Source organism: Meriones unguiculatus, chromosome 2 (assembly GCF_030254825.1).
Source record: "Meriones unguiculatus strain TT.TT164.6M chromosome 2, Bangor_MerUng_6.1, whole genome shotgun sequence".
In the NCBI taxonomy this organism is placed as follows: domain Eukaryota; kingdom Metazoa; phylum Chordata; class Mammalia; order Rodentia; family Muridae; genus Meriones; species Meriones unguiculatus.
Genome location: NC_083350.1, coordinates 46,501,063 through 46,517,919, shown reverse-complemented (window position 1 = coordinate 46,517,919; position 16,857 = coordinate 46,501,063).

The following is a 16,857-nucleotide window of genomic DNA, read 5'->3' as shown; positions in this document are numbered from 1 at the left end:
GAAGCAGGGGTTATCTTTGATATGGACTTTGTTGCCTGCTCTTGAGCTTTTCTTTAATTCCTTTTCATAACTTGGAAGTTTAGCTGGGGTCATCACTCCCTTTATTCCATCTAGCATCAGGTTTTTTATTTAAACTTTTATCTCGTGTTGTTTTAAAAACAAAATCCTAATGGTTCAATTTTGCCAGTGAAGACTCAGGAGTCAGATGGTGTGTTGAAAGCCTGTTAGCTCAGAGGCAGAGAAAGCACTCAACTGACCTTCTTATTCGACCAATGTCCCAGAAGGAAAAAGACCTTCCTACTCAGCTCATGTCCCAAAGGAAAAGGGAAAAAGCCAAAAACAAAAAGCTAAAAGCCTTTTTTTTTCTCCATGATGTCTTAAATACCCTTCTCTCAATGCCCCTTCTTTCTTTTTAAATCCCTGTCAGCTGGGTACTTGCTCTATCTCTTGACCAAGGGTTAACTTTATTTAATCTGGTGTACAGAAAGTTCTTGGAATAAAGGTGTATGCTAGGACTGAGCCATACCATAATCACCACTTAAAATAAACAGAAACTTCTTGGATTAAAGATATGTGTTAGGATTGAACCACCCCAAACACGAAACAGGTTTTTACAGTTCACAATCTCGGGGTTCACAATGGTATAAAACATCCTGCATTATCCTTGAGCACTGGACTTGGGCTCTATTACATTTCCTGGGTGCCTCTTTCTTCCTCAAAATGTACACTTTGTATTTCTCTTTGCTTGAATTTTTTTTCATTATAGATCTGCATAAGAGCAATAACTAATAACCACACAACAGAGTCAATACTAAGATGTCTTGAATTTTCCTCTGCCAGTGCCATTAATCAAAAAAACTCTTCAAGTTAACCTCAGGAAAGTTTTTAGAATAAGGGTAAAAACCAGCCTCATTCTTTGCCAAAACATCACAAGAATAGTCTCTGGAACAATAACCGATATTCTTCTGAAAATTTTTGAGTTGGACCCCTGCAGTTTCAATCACCCTGGATACCATCTTCCATGCTCCTACTGGGTGGCTCATTTAAAGTGTCCCTCTTCTTTTAATGTTCAAAGACCCAGTGTCTTCCATATTCTTCCGACAAATAGTATGGTCAGGCCTATCACTACAATGCCCCACTTCCTGGTCCCATCTTCTGTCTTAGTCGCTGTTCTGTTGCTGTAAAGAAACACCAAAACCAAGGCAACTCTTGTGAAAGAAAGCATTTATGGAAGCTAGCTTACAATTCCTGAGATTTAATTCTCATCAGATGGAGAACAGCCTGCACATAACTTAAGCAGTAGCTGAGAGCTACCTCCTACCCTGCAGACTAAGAGAGAGTCTGTGTCTGGCTTTGGCCTTTGAAACCTCAATGTCCACCCCACCCCACTCCCCATGGCACACGCCTCCAAAAAGACCACACCTACTCTGACAAGGCCAGACCTATATGAGCCTGTAAAGACCATTTTTACTCTACTTTTTTTTTACTTCTATATAATAGACTCCAAGCATATTCCCTCAATGTGCCATTATCTTCCCCTTTCATGCCCTCCCTTAAAATAATCACTTTTGTTCTCCTAGACATCTTTGATTCTCCTTTCATGTCATCTGTACATACAAGATTTTGTATATCAAAAATTCTAGGGCCCACAGATGAAAGAAAATGTGGTATTTGTCTTTTAAAGGCTGACTTAATTACCTTGACATGATTACCTCTAGTTCCATCCATTTTCATTTAAACAGGATAATTCCGTTTTTCTTTGTGGATGGCAAAACGAATGTGTGTGTGAGCCATATTTTCTTTGTCTATTCCCCTTTTATTGTATGTGAATTATTTTTCTTTTAAGGAATGTAACTGGACCTCGTATGCCTTGGCTTTAAATTTGTGCAATCAGCCTATCTGTAATTCTGAGGTTCTCTAAGCAGACAAAAAAAGTTGTTGAATGATGTATTAGCAAGGATTTCAGATAACCATAATAGAAAAAAAAAATGGCTTTTTGTCATGATGCCAATTAGCAGGACTTCTTTTTTAGGCCAATGCAGAGGAAACGTGTGTTTTTCATCGCATTTGATTTATCTCATATTTACTCCAGTTCTTCTTTACCTTTATAATTTCCTTCATTCACTTTCAATTTTAAGCTCCTCTCTTTGTTTACATGAAAAATTTATTTGAAGTTACTTTTCATAATCATTTAAGAATTTAAGGACTTAGAGATCCTAAAAGAGACATTTTCTTCAGTAAAAAGAGCCATTTTATCATTTTTCTTGGAAACATGATTTGATTCTTTTTCATGTAGCTAGAATAGATACTGAAGTTAATACTCTATAGAATTTGATCTTCTGGCCAAGATTACATGTATATTAGCACTATAGTCAATCTGGTTTGGCCCAAGAGAAACAAATTTCTTTCAACGATAGGGAAGTGTGAAAATCACAGGTAGGTAGTGAGATTAAACACAAATGGTGCCCGATAGTAAGTGTATGAAAATCTGGCTTGGTTTTAGAAAACTCACATTTTTTTTAGCAAGTGATAGAATACCCAATGTGATCAAAGCATCGCCTGTGAGAGTCATGACCAGTCTAAGCTCTTACAGCCGCAGCACAGTGGTTTAGAAGTTAAACTGAGTGTGAGTTTAAGTGAGATGCTTAAAGAGGAAAATATATCAAACGTGGTACAGGAAAAAATTAATAAAATCCTACACAGAAGGCCTACAAAGGTCAATATGGAGCCTCCTCATGTCAGTTCTATCCAGCATTCAGTCTCATAGCCACAGCCAACAGCATAAAAGCTACAATAACACACACACACACAACTTTTGGAATTTAACAAACTGGTTTGAATACAGGCTCAAAATTGACAACATGATACGAACAAGTAGCTGAAGCTATAAGCATCTTCCTCTCTAAGATGGGAATTATAATACTTCTTCAATATGACTGATTGTGAAAATAAATGATACAATAATAATAAATTGTCAACATTTGACAAGGATTTCATAAAATCAAAGCAATATACCTACCTCATTCCAAGTAACCTTGTATAATTTTAACAACCCATCTAAAATAATCTTATTTATCTTTGTTTAATGACTACAAAATTATAGCTGATAAAGTACAAAAGTAACCAACCATTTTTCATGCTCAGTGTATTCATGACAGTACAATGTGATTTTTCAACAATTCCCATCAAAATATGGGCTGTTTCCACTACCCGTGATTTTGGGTGGTCCTTGTCATTTCTTTCAGCGAATAGAACGCAGCAGTAGTAATCCTGTGTTAATTCTGAACCTCCAGTGGCTGTTTTAGGGCCACTGAACCATTCTGGAAGAAGTCCAGTATTTCCATAAAGGATGAGAGATTGTGTGTAAAAGAGTCGTCTGTCCTGTGTAAGATTATTCTAAACCAATCCAGCACCCAGGTAACTCAACAGCTCAGCCCAGACAAAAAAATTAGCCAAAATGAGAAAGAGCTAACCTGGTCCAGGTCAAAAGAACCAATGATAGATGAGTACAATGGATTTTGTTTTAACCTACTCTTATATTCCAGACAGAGAACACAGTGGCACACATTTAGTGACAAAGCCAAGATGGGATTCTTTTTTAATTCGTGAATTGAAACCTACATCATTAACTACTGCTGTATGCTGAGCTTATTGTCTTGTTAAGTTGAGGTGCTCAACAAATGAAAGTCATTAATGTTATGCTGTATCATTAAACTATGGAACAAAGTAGTGATTCTTTCCTCCACCTTAGTTGTTCACTACTGTCTCTCTAACTCAGTGCTGAACCCGAAATGTGATACATCTTTGAAAAGGATTTATTGAATAAATTGTGCAGGATTACTTCCTCAGATAAAGCCTTAATGACTCCTGCCCTTGAACAGCTGTGAGTCTAAAATAAAAGACTACTCACAGATGTCAAGCATGGTAATTCAAAATAGGAAATCTAACTGTCGCAGGAAAAGAATCAATACAGCTTTGGCGGAATGCAGAGGCATTAAGAATTAAACAAAGAGAGGCGAGAAATGGTACACTGGAGTGGTAACATCTGATTTTGTTCTCTGGGCTTAGACTTAGCGCATAGGCTGACAATGAAGGGAGGATCACAGGTATGGGCTTTCAGGAGCCTTCCAGAAAAGGATGAAATTGTGGTATTCACACAAGAAAGCTTATTTCCATTGGGTACAAAATAAATGCCGTCCACTTTACAAGTCAAAGACTCCAGGTAATGATATACCCCCTACTCCTACCTCTATAACTCAGAATCTGACCCCTTGACCCCAGTTCTTCTCTTCCTTACCCAGCCATTAATTATTGCATTGAGGACCTAGAATCAATAATCCTGAGTGAGGTATCCAAAAAGCAGAAAGACACACATGGTATATACTCACTTATATAGACCTATAAGATAGGATAAATATACTGAAATCTATACAGCTAAAGAAGATAAACAAGAAAGAGGACTTTGGGTAAGATGACCAATCATCACTTAGAAAGACAAATGGGATGGACATTGGATGAAGGAGAAAACAAGTAACAGGACAGGAGCCTACAACAGAGGGCCTCAAAAAGACTCTACCTAGCAGTGTATCAAAGCACATATTAAGACTCATAACCAAACCTTCGACAGAGTGCAGGGAATCATATGAAAGAAGGGGGAGTTAGTAAGACCTGGAGATTACAGGAGTGCCACAAGGACCAAATATATCAGGGCACAGGGGTCTTTCATGGGACTATTTCACCAACCAAGGACCATGTATGGATATAACCTAGAACCCCTGCTCGGATATAGCCCACGGTAGCTCAGTGTCCAAATGGGTTCTCTAACAAGAACAGGAACTATTTCTGACATGAACTCAATCGCGAGCTCTTCGACCACCCCCACCCAAGGGAGGAGCAGCCTTGCTAGGCCACAGAAGAGGACATTGCAGCCAAGCCTAAAGAGACTTGATAAGCTATGGTCAGATGGAAGGGGAGGAGGTCCTCCCCTATTAGTGGACTTGGAAAGGGGCAGGGAGAAAATGAGGGAGGAAGGGTGGGTTTGGGAGGGAAGGAGAGAGGGGGCTAGGGCTGGGATACAAAGTAAATAACCTGTGATTAATATAAAAAATAAAAAAATTAAAAAATTATTGCATTAATTCACTTTTTGATCCTTATGATGATTTAAAAAATAGCATTAAATATAAGAAAATGGGCACTATTTCCAACAATTAGAAAGGAAAAGGCATTTCATCTACTAATTTTAAGACACAGACTATGACATTAAGAGGTTTGCTTGTGCTTTTACAGTTTCTTTTTAATTTTTAATGAATTTTAAACTTTTTTCTTCTTCTTTTAGAATGTATTCATCATTTTTCAACAGTTTCATGCATGTGAATATGTATCCTAGTCCTTTTGGGCCCTGTTATTTTTGTCTCGCTCTCCCTTCTTTCTCTGAAACCCTTCCTCCCAAAAGGCATACCCTGAGGTTACTGTATAACTTTTAAATCTAGTGGAACTTGTGAAGTTAGGGGAGCTTTTGTTTAGTTCACATCTCTTTAGAATTGTAATTTCCTCTTGATGAGTTGTTGCTTTGTTTAATATGAAGCAATCTTCTTTATCTTTTTTCATTAGATTTGGTTTGAAGTCCATCTTGTCAAATATTACAATAGCATTGGCTGCCTTTTTCCTTACTCCATTTTGTTTGAAATTCTCTTTCTCATCCTTTCTTCCTAAGAAGTGTTTAATGTTGATGATGAGGAGCATAATGAGAGGCATCAATAAAAAAGATTCTGAAATCCAGGAGAAGGTTTGTGTTGGTTAGTTTTATTTGTCAACTTGACACAATTTAAAATTACCTAGGAAGAGACTTGATGAGGGGGAATTGCAGGCAGGGGACCTCAGGAGCATTCCATAGATGTACAACACCGTGATAGTAACAATACAAAATCGGTTTTTTCCCAGCTGAAAAATAAATGTCTTCTGTGGTAAATGTGCATTAAAGGTGCCTATTAACATGTCGGCATCACTAACAGGAGATAAAAATAGGCCTTGTGAAGTATCAGGTGACAACTGTTAACTTGTTCATTTTATCATAACTGTGGAATTATTTTAAATCAGAATATATTTTGTCAGCTTGTGTATTCAGTGGGCATTTGGCTTAAGAAGTTGTTTAAGAAATTATATTTGTCTTCAAGGAACAGAGTGGTAAAATGTCAGGAACTCTTCTAAACATTTGGAGCCTAGTGGTGAAGAAGACAGCTTTCATACAGACTGGGAGGAAATGAAATGCAGAAATCTACGATTACAAAAACTGTACAATTTCAACAAGTAAAATATGTTTGACAATAAAATAATATAACATGCCAGAAAGCTATTATCTAACCCAAGAAAGGCTTCCTGACAGTTGAGAATGGGAATTTTAAGCATAGGATAATCTGAGGACTGAATGTTTTAAACATGGCAAATAGCTATTGGAGAGGTTTTAAGCCTGGAACATACCTGACTATCATATATAGAGCTAATTATTTCAATTTGGAAAAATACTTTTAAAAAAATACTTTTAAAAAAACAATGATTGAAATTCCAAGGCATCTAGAATTCCATGAAAATCGCATCACTACAAACACTGGCAGAATGAGCATACAGATAGAGCGTGAGTTTGCCTGCTCTGTTAGCCATGAGTTATTTTTGGCTGTCAACCATGAATAGAAGGCCACCTCTAACTAGCTTGGCTTCCTTTCTCACTATCTGTCATACTGTCAACTTCTTGGCATCCTGGATGCCTGTGCTGAAAATGGAGATCTTAATCACTGAAATCCACCTATCCATCCACTCCCACCAGGTGTCTGTCTTTGGCCAGAGATCCCTGAGCACTGGTGTCATCAACGAACATGCCTCCATCCATACGGAGTGCACTTATCCTTTTGGTAAAGTATGCTGTTGGTGGCTAAGACCCTGGGGGGCATTTTGTTGAAGGAAAATACAAACAACTTGATTTAAAAGTCAGTATTAAATGAATGTAGATGTAGAGGTCTTAATTGAGAATTTTGGGTTGTCCATAAATATTTTTTCTATATGAATCTATCAATCTAAATCTGCTGGGAAGGAGGACTCTAGACACAAGCTTAGTTTACCAGTTATATTTCCAAGTCACATACACATATCTATATCACTGACAAGGTTTAAAGGAGAAGTAGAGAAAAGTGTGTTTCCGTGTAAATCTCCTAATTAGTTAAATAGTTTTAATCTAAGTCTAGACACCGATTGAAAGCACAAGACCAAAAAGTCACTTGACTTCTTCAAGTGGAGGGTGAATGAAATGAAAACCTAAATTAGGTCCCTCTGGAAGGATTAAATTAAGCATACTTTCTGCTCATTTATACAAATACCTGTTGTTGTTGTTTTTTTCTCCAATAACCTTTATCTCAGTTGTTATAATTTGCAGGTCTTCTATTATATTGTTTTATATTATAAAGTCAATAACTAAGAATTCTACCTGTTTTCTCATTGCTTTGACCCCAGGGTCTAACCCAGTATCTGGTTTATTTGTATTGTTAATTTGTTAATGTAATATCTCCTTAAGTAAGGCAATACCTTAAGAAATGTTTTCTCAGTTAAAATAAAATTCCAGCGGCAATCCCAGCATTCTTCCGTTCTACCCAAACTCTGCCCTGGCTGCCCTACACTGCACTGTCCACTCAAGAACTCACACCTGCATGTTGCTGAGTATTTTTCCTCTTGGGAAACACCTTGCCTAGTCACAGACACATAAGCAGTAGAAGGTACTATGTGCTGTCATATGCCATTAAAACAAAGACGTGGAGAAAGAGAAAACATACTTGTATTGCATTAGTAGAAGCACATCTGTTGGCCATCCTTTCTTAATGGAAGTTCCTGCCTCTTGCATCATGCTACATCCCCACCCAGTATATATAAAACCCATCTGCTTTGAAAGAGCTTGTAAGTTATCTGCTAGGTTCCTACAGGGGCACAGGCTGGAAACTACCTGTTCTTAGGGCAAAGCACAATAAGTGCCATACATTTCTGAATCTACTAAGACCTTTTTTAAGACAAACATGAGTGGCTATTCTGACAAAATATTTTATTATTTTGTTATTCTCGAAATAATCAACATGAAATGTCGGTTTCAATGAGTGGAAGTAAAGACTGTGTGGAGGGGTGGCTGTGAGACTGCACTGGGACAGGTCGCTACGTGATGAGTTGAGGAGGGTGAATACTCTGCCTTGTTTTCATAGTCCTCAACATGGAAAATCCAATTGCTCCTTCAAACATCAATGACATTTCATTCCACTTACCTGTTCCGTCACCCACTAGGAGACTAAGGCAGAATTAAAATGAATAAAAATGGGATTTCTAAAAACTACCATCTATGCTTTCTTTTCTCTTGGAGGTGGAGGATCAGGGGCAGGAAGGTTGAATATGCCAGTGGCTATCTCAACAGCATGTGGAGAAGGTCTTTCTGCAGTGGAAAAAAAAAACCTGAAATTATTAAGCTTAGACAGGTGTAGCACCCAAGGAGAGATCAATAGAAATATCAGTGCTGAATCTAACTCTTCCAGAATCCTTCTCTTGCAGCAAGCAAGTTTGTGGAGTCCAGTCTTCTCCCTGATGGTGAGTTCATGATTATTTGGGGGGGGTCAATTCAGTTGCAGTTGAATTTTGATTATTTTTAAGCAAAAGACTCCTCAGTAATTCAATAACTGTAATAAATAGTCACTGTGAGGATTAGAATGGAAATAAAATGAAAGCTACAATTATCCCTAAAAAATTCCTAATTCAGAAAATCTGTGATTTGCCCATTAGTTGGCATTCAGTGCTACATTTCACATATTTATATATATTGTGCGATCTGTTTCCTGAGTTTTACACAAGTCCTGACATATAACAAGCACTGAGTAAATATTACAGTAATAACTTTCAAGCTTCATTTGCATAGTTCAATGTTTTTTCACACAATTCTGACAGTTGACATAAAGGACTGGTTGCTGTTTCTATTTATTAGGGTTGAAAAATTTGTTTTTGTAGTTTTCTGGGCTATGTAGTGCTCATTTAATATTCCTTACGGTGTCTCAATTTTCCCTTTGGGCTTTTCCTTTGGGGTTTCCAAAAGAGGATGCCTACAACACAAAGGAGACCAGTTAGCCATGCTTGAAACGTGAATATCAAAATCAAAGCGACCAAGAGGAGTTTTTTTTAAAAGATGGACTTGATGGAGAAAGCAAAGCGAAGGGAAAATAATGTAATTATGTTATAATCTCAAAAAATAAAAGAAGTAAGAAAAATGGAGCTCAGGTAGTTAAGTGTGGTATCAGGACCACCCATGTGTGATGAAACCATTCACTGCCCTAAGTTACTCTGATCCCCAGCCACCCACTAAGCACGTGCCACAGAAAGCCTTTCAATCAATTATTTTATGTTACAATTGAAGTCAAGTTGTTCTTGTTTCAATTAAAGAATTCTATATGGTTAGCAAAGCATCATCATACATTTCAGATCCAGCTTTCAATAATGAGTCATTTCAGATTTTCCCACAGCAAACCCTGTTCCCTTCAGTGACAGTAATGGCCGTGCTGTTGAGATGGAAATTATTTGTAATGTACATTTGTTTGTTTTACATACATGATCCCATCTAAGGTTCATGACAACCCTGAGGAACAGATACTAAGACGATTTCTATTACACATTTGAGAAAAGTGAGGTTTCCCGAATTAAAGTAACTTCTACAATAGCCAGAGGTAGTAAGTTAGTAGAGGTAGGATTGTCATCCTGTGTCCAGCGTTCTTAGGCCTTTTTCTTTCTCTTCGACCTACAAGCTGAACAAGTGCCTATTCAGCCTGAAAGGGGCCAGGCACTATGTGCTTAATCACCTTTGCACTCAATGTTGCTGTGTCATGACCCTTTCAGATAACTACCAAGTTATCAGGCAACCAGGATAAGATGAAAAGCACAGTAAGAAGATGGAATGATTGCAAAAGGAATTAATTGATCCATTTTATCTTCAGATTTATACTTCAGACTCTGATCTCTGCCATTAACTTTCAGTATTGAAGCACATACATATATTTTCTGCAATCTTAATATAGTTTCCTAAAAGATTTGTCTATTATTTCAGTAGCATCAAAGCTTACTATATAAATATTATTTTTACATAAGATTTATATTGTTTTTTTATGATGGTGATATTGAAAAAGGAGTTTGGATTTCTCTCAAATGACATCCGTGCTGTCATATACCATTTTTACTTTATGGTTCTTTAAAAGTGTTGCTCAAAGTAAATATTTTACCTGTCACCACACCTCCAAACAGAAGCTACAGAATTGCTCTATGGTTAGGTTGATCAATCTGCTTGTTAATGCTTATTTAAAAGCAGATCTTAGCCAGGCTTGGTGCACACGCCTTTAATCCCAGCACTCAGGAGGCAAAGGCAGGAAGCTCTCTGTGAGTTTCAGGCCAGCCTGGTCTACAAAGAGAATCCAGGAGAGCCAGGACTATTACAAAAACAGATAGATAGATAGATAGATAGATAGATAGATAGATAGATAGATAGATAGATGATAGTTAAAAGCAGATCTTCAAAATAGGCTGGGAAGATGGCTTATTTGGTGAAGTACTTATCTTGCAAACATGAGGACCCAAGTTCAATGCCCAGAAACCATGTAAAAAATTAATAGATACCATGGGAAACCTCTGTCATCTTAGTGATGATAAGATGGAAGGTGAACATAGACGGATCCTTGGAAGTTGCTTGTCAGCTGATCTAGCCAACCTGGAAAAGTTCCTGGTCAAGACCCTTTCTCAAATAGAAGGTAGAAGGCATCCAAGGGATGACAGCCAATATTGTCCTCTGACCTCTGCATGCATGTACACACGTGTGGCACAATGCACAAATTCTTAGACATACATACACACATAAAGATTTACACATACAAGTACATATACACTAGATAAACAGATAGATAGATAGATAGATAGATAGATAGATAGATAGATAGATAGATGGATGGATGGATGGATGGATGGATGGATGGATGGATAGATAGATAGATAGATAGATAGATAGATAGATAGATAAAGATCGTCATCTTTATGTTTTCAAATAGGATTTAAAAATGAAAAGTCTTTCTTATCTTCTTACGTTTCAAGTTCTGGTAGTTCAGTATTTTTATTAACAACACTGCTGACTTGTAATCCCAGTACTTGCAGTTGAGGATGGGTGACTGCCAGAAGCTGAGGCCACACTAAGCTACATACAAGGCCCTGTTACCAAACAAATTGCAACTGTTCATACTTTCTTCTCTATTGGAAGCTACATAAGCATCACACAACCACCTGTGCATGTCCATGCTCTTGTGAGTACACACACATAAACACACACACACATACACACACATACCTATTTCATAATGTGAGAAACTGTGTGTTTACTTCAGAGTCCATATGTTAATGTATTGACCATGTGTGAGGAGGTGGTCCTTGAAATTTAGTATTATAATGTCTAGTAGAAGAAGCTCCTTAGAAAAGGCAAATAGAGCTCTGTGCCTGAGATTTCTAGTAGCAGTCATCAGTTCTATGCATCAAACTCATCCTAAGTCAACTGGAAACAATGTATGGAAACAGAAACCTCAGTTTAAACAAATATATACACTAAAGTATCAAATAGTCAGGAAAATTTATAAATTGATAATAAGTCTTCAACTCTACAATCTTGTTTTGTTTGTCTGATGCAGTATTTAAAAATAATTGAGTCAGCCAGGACATGGGGGTTTACACCTGTAATCCCAGCGCTCAGGGAGGCAGAGACAGGCAGATTTCTGTGAGTCTGAGGCTAGCCTCGTCTAAAGAACGAGTCTAGGACAGCCAAGGCTACACAAGAGAGACCCTGTCTCAAAGAAAAGAAAAGAAAAGAAAAGAAAAGAAAAGAAAAGAAAAGAAAAGAAATAAATAAACAGTTGAGTCTAAAGAAAAATCAGGATCACTTTGATTTTTTTCCCTAAAATTAACAAACAAAATCCTGATAACTGTTCTTCATGGTGAAGCCTGACTAAAGCTGTTTTGGCAGTCTCCTTCATCACATTCCAAGCATGCCCTGGCCCACTTCCCACATGCCCTTGCTTTCCTGGTCCTATGGACATGAGAATTTTTGGCTTAGTCTCAATGCTTCAACCAGCAGATGAGTTTCAGCCTTTCCCTGTGTGAGCTGTGAATCCTTGAGGCCACCTTAAAAACCTCACCCTCTCTCCCACCATCTCCATGTCCAAGTGATCCTCGCTCTTTCCATTTTCAGTATAAAGGGAGTTCTCTCAAACTTTTTTCTACTTTGCTTACACTGACAATCAAATGGGAACTTTTTAGAATCTTCTGCGACTTGAAACGGAATACTCCAATGCCCTAACCCTTACAAGGTATCCTCTCTTTAAGAGGTGGGAACATAACAGGAAACTCCATGGAATCTACCAGAGTAACCCTAGCAAAGACTCCTAATAATGGGGACACGGAGCCTGAAGTGGCCATCTTCTATAACCAGGTGGAGGGATTGAGACACCAACCCAGCTACAAAATGTTAGACCTCCAGTTTGTCCTGCCTGCAGAGTGTCCTGAAACTGGAACTAGCATAATTGCCATCAGAGACTCCATCCAGCAACTGACTGAAGCAGATGCAGAGTCCCACAGCCAAACATTAGGCAGAGCCCAGGAAGTCCTGTGGAGTAGGGGGAGAAAGGATCAGAGGAACCAGAGGGGTCAGGGACGCACCAGAAGAGCATGGTCCGCCGAATCAACTGACTGTGGCACATGGAGAGATCAGGCACCTATAGGGGTCTGACTAGGTCCTCTGCATATACAGGTTATGGCTGAGTAGCTTGGTGTTCTTGTGGAAATCTTAACAGTGAGAGCAAAGGCTTTCTCCCTCATTCCTTCCTAGTCCCACCCTCCTTCCTTCATCTCCTTCCTGCCCCTTTCCAACTCAACTGATAGTGAAGGACCTCCTCCCCTTTCATCTGACCCTGTTTTATCAGGTATCTTCAAGAGTGGCTGCAAAGTCCTCTTCTGTGGCCTAGCAGGGCTGCTCCTCCCTTCGGGGGTAGGGAGGTCAAAGTGTCTGCCATTGAGTTCATGTCAGAAATAGTCCCTGTTCCCCTTACTGGGGAAAACCCACTTGAGCTACTATGGGCTACATCCAAGCAAAGATTCTAACAAGTAACAGGACCGGAGCCTTCCATAGAGGGCCTCTGAAAGACTCTACCTAGCAGTGTATCAAACCAGATACTAAGACTCATGACTAAACCTTCAGCCGAGTGCAGGGAACCATATGAAAGAAGAGGGAGTTAATATGACGTGGAGAGGATAGGACCAAATATATCTGGGCACAGGGGTCTTACATGGGACTGTTTCTCCAACCAAGGACCATATATGGATATGACTTTCTCTAATTCTTATGCCTGCCACTGAGACACTTTTCCTCAATTGGAAGGCCCCCTCCTGCCTTGATGTGATGGTATGTGCTGGTCTTCTTTTAGCTTCTTATACAGATTTAGGAGAGGTGGATCTGGGAGAGAGGGTGAGGGGGGCGGAGTACTGGGAGAGGTGGGAGGAGAAGAAACTTGGTCAGGAAGTAATTTGAGAGAAGAATAAGAACATAAAAATCTTTAAAGTAAATGAAGAAGATTTTTCTCCCTGGGCTGGGATGGACCTAGGTGGCACAGTGCTTGCTTAGCACAAAGACCTTCAGTTCAATTTCCTACAACCAAGCATATGAATATATGCCATATTAATGACGAAGTCCTTCCTAGCATTCCAAGTTAGAGGTACTTTCTCCTCCCCTTGAGTTCCATTAAGTCTTGGTTTTTATCCTTCTAAATAGTTCTTAAATTCACTTCCACATGAAGTGCGTGCAAATTCTTTCTTTGGTGCATATATTCCTTTAGGCTAGGCACTATGGCATAACATTTTTTTTTGTAGTTTATTATTTTGTTTCTTTTAAAACTTGGTAAGCTGCTTTTCTCTGTCATAAGTTTCTGACCATGTAGTTAATTTCACATTCTGTGCTTACCATCTTACAAGCATGTTTCATCTATCCTTTCTTGGAACTTGGAATCTATCCTTTTAACAAAAGGAAAATGAAATTTAGAGATGTCTAGAAAAAGCAGATCACCTAACACCAGCAAATGGCAAAAACAGGTTGAAATATTAGTTAATCCTAGCCTGAAGTTCATGCCTACCAAACAGTGCTCTGTTTTGCTTTAAATGTATGTATTATAATATAATCTCAAAATAAATATTGTTAAAATAATGTCATATAACTCATATTACCTTTAAATAAATAAGCAAAATTGTATATAGAATCTTTAGATAAATTAAACACTGACCAAAATTTCAAATACCTGTGCATATTAAGGAGTATAAAAGTAGAAACAAAATGTGCCCAGTCTATAAAAAATAGATTCTTGAAAATATTTTTTTCCAAAATCAAACATGTTTGTAGTTGAGAATCAAGATGGAGTGATAATTTGAGCCTTTTAATTGTGTGATAATTGGTTGATGATGGCTTAAGTGAAAGCTCATCAATTGGATCCAAATCCCAACAAGGTTTACACACAGGGGACGGGTCATACTCTACAAATGACAGGGTGGGCTGATCAAATATCTGGAGGTCATCAGAAAAAGGAACTTATAACACAGAAAAACGTCTAGCAGAGGGAGACAAGGACACATTAAACTACATTCTCATTCACCGTGTCAGCAGCAAATGGATATGTATTATGCACCATGAGAAGAAATGAAGACAGTTAAATTTCACTTGAGAAAATAATTAAGTCTTTCTAAGTTAACTTTCACTGGAGAAGAATGATATACCCTAAAATATCTATTACCTAACAGTCTGTGACAAAATCATTTGTTGGGACCTATGAACCTCAACATCTCCACCTGATTCTATGTCATGACCACCTCAGCACTGGAGGACTGTAGAAACTGAATACCGCTTTCTAGGCACCAACATATGACACAATCGGTCAATGCCAGGAGCATTTTTCATGCTTCTAAGTACTCCTTTGCTCAAGGACTGATGGTTCAATTGGGCCTACTTTTTTGTTACAGTCTGACACCAGTGTGGATGACACAGATAAGGTGTAGACTACATTTAAGAAAGGCTTTTCTAAATCACCCACTAGCATCTACCTGGTCTGAGTTCACCTTCCAAAATGATTGCAAACTCTTTAGTCACTCTTTTTCCAGCCACTGGTTCTGGATTATCTACTCCAAGGCACTGAACAGTTCCTGTTCTGATTGATTATGCTTTTTTTTGAGACAGACTCCCACCACTTTCTCAGCTCTTTCTGAGCAGTACAATCAATCACCCATAGAAGGAATGAGAGCACAGTTTTTAAATTATTATTTCATATTATAATTTATTCACTTGTATCCCAGCTGTGACCCTCTCCCTCGTCCCTCATCTCCTCCCAATCCCATCCTCCCTCCCTCTTCTTCCCCTATACCTCTCCCCTAGTCCACTGATAGGGGAGGACCTCCTCCCCTTCTATAAATGTTATGGTTTGCCAGAGTAGCTGAAGCTGAGTGTATGCATCCAGTATATGTTTCACTGGTCCCTAGTAGCTTTTGATGATCAAATTTTTATAACAGACAATACCATGAAAACTCCAAGCTTCTCCATGTAGTGACAGGTTAGGAAGAAAAATGAGGTTATCAAGCAAGCAGTAGCTAATAGGAATATCAGTTCCCAGCCAAGAGAGAGAAGGGCAGAGATAATAGCAGAAGAGCTCACAGCCCTGAATGGCTGATATCTGGAGGGCTGAATCCCCAACAACAAACATAAGAATTCTTTACTCCTAAGTTTTAGACTGATCACCTCACCATTTCTGGCAAGTGTTCATTAATAAAGGCATTTATCATTTGCATATGTCATTTCACATTCTAATTGATAGTATAATGGTATTATATATTTTATATACATAGTAAGTATCCTTTGGTGGAGGGGTGGACAGACATACAGGTTTAGCAGATGTAATTTTTCTGAAATCTTCAATTGACTGATTCATACACTGACCACAGCTTTGAAGTACCAAAGAACAGGATTGAGGAATGCTTTAGAGCTTGGTTGAGGATCAGAGTAAAGGTCGTTTGGGGCACCTTCAAGGGGATGCTGTGATCCAAGACTCTTCTCTTTCAGCTTCTCTTTGTTCTTACCTTCCCTGGACTAGAATAAGTGAGTTTAGATTTACATCTCTCTGTTGCTCTCTGTTTGAGGGTTTGCTTGCTTGCTTTTCTGTTTTTCCATCATTATAGCTTCTTGAACAAGCTTTCACTTTGCATTCTTGTACTCGAGGATGTTTTCTTCACAATGCACAGGCGTGTTTAAAACTGGACTCTGTCCATTAGGAGAGACAAACAGCAGCAGGTAGAATATGCAGCTGAATGCAAACTCCGCCTCCTCCTTCTGTCTGTTCTTTGCCGCCTTTTAATCCCTGGAGCATGCAGAGACCTCGCAATCTTGGTCTTAAGCATTTGTGAACACATCGAGAATGCTTTCTCCTGAGCAACTGGACTCAAGGAGCACTTGCCTTCAAATGCATTCTGTAACTTGGTCCTCTACAATTTTTAGTTTCATAACTTAAATTAATGTTTTGGACCCACTTAAAGCTGACTTTATTACAGAGTGAGAAGATTTCCATTTCCCAGTTCCACTGTATGTTTACATTTCTCATTTAGTGAAATATAAGCTTTAAAAGTACGGCCTAATGACTTTCTGATTTTAAGTGGTATCTACTGTAATATTTCCCTTCCCTTTCAATATCTCATTTTGCTTACCAGAGTCTTTGCAAATGTTTCTGTATTCGCAATCAA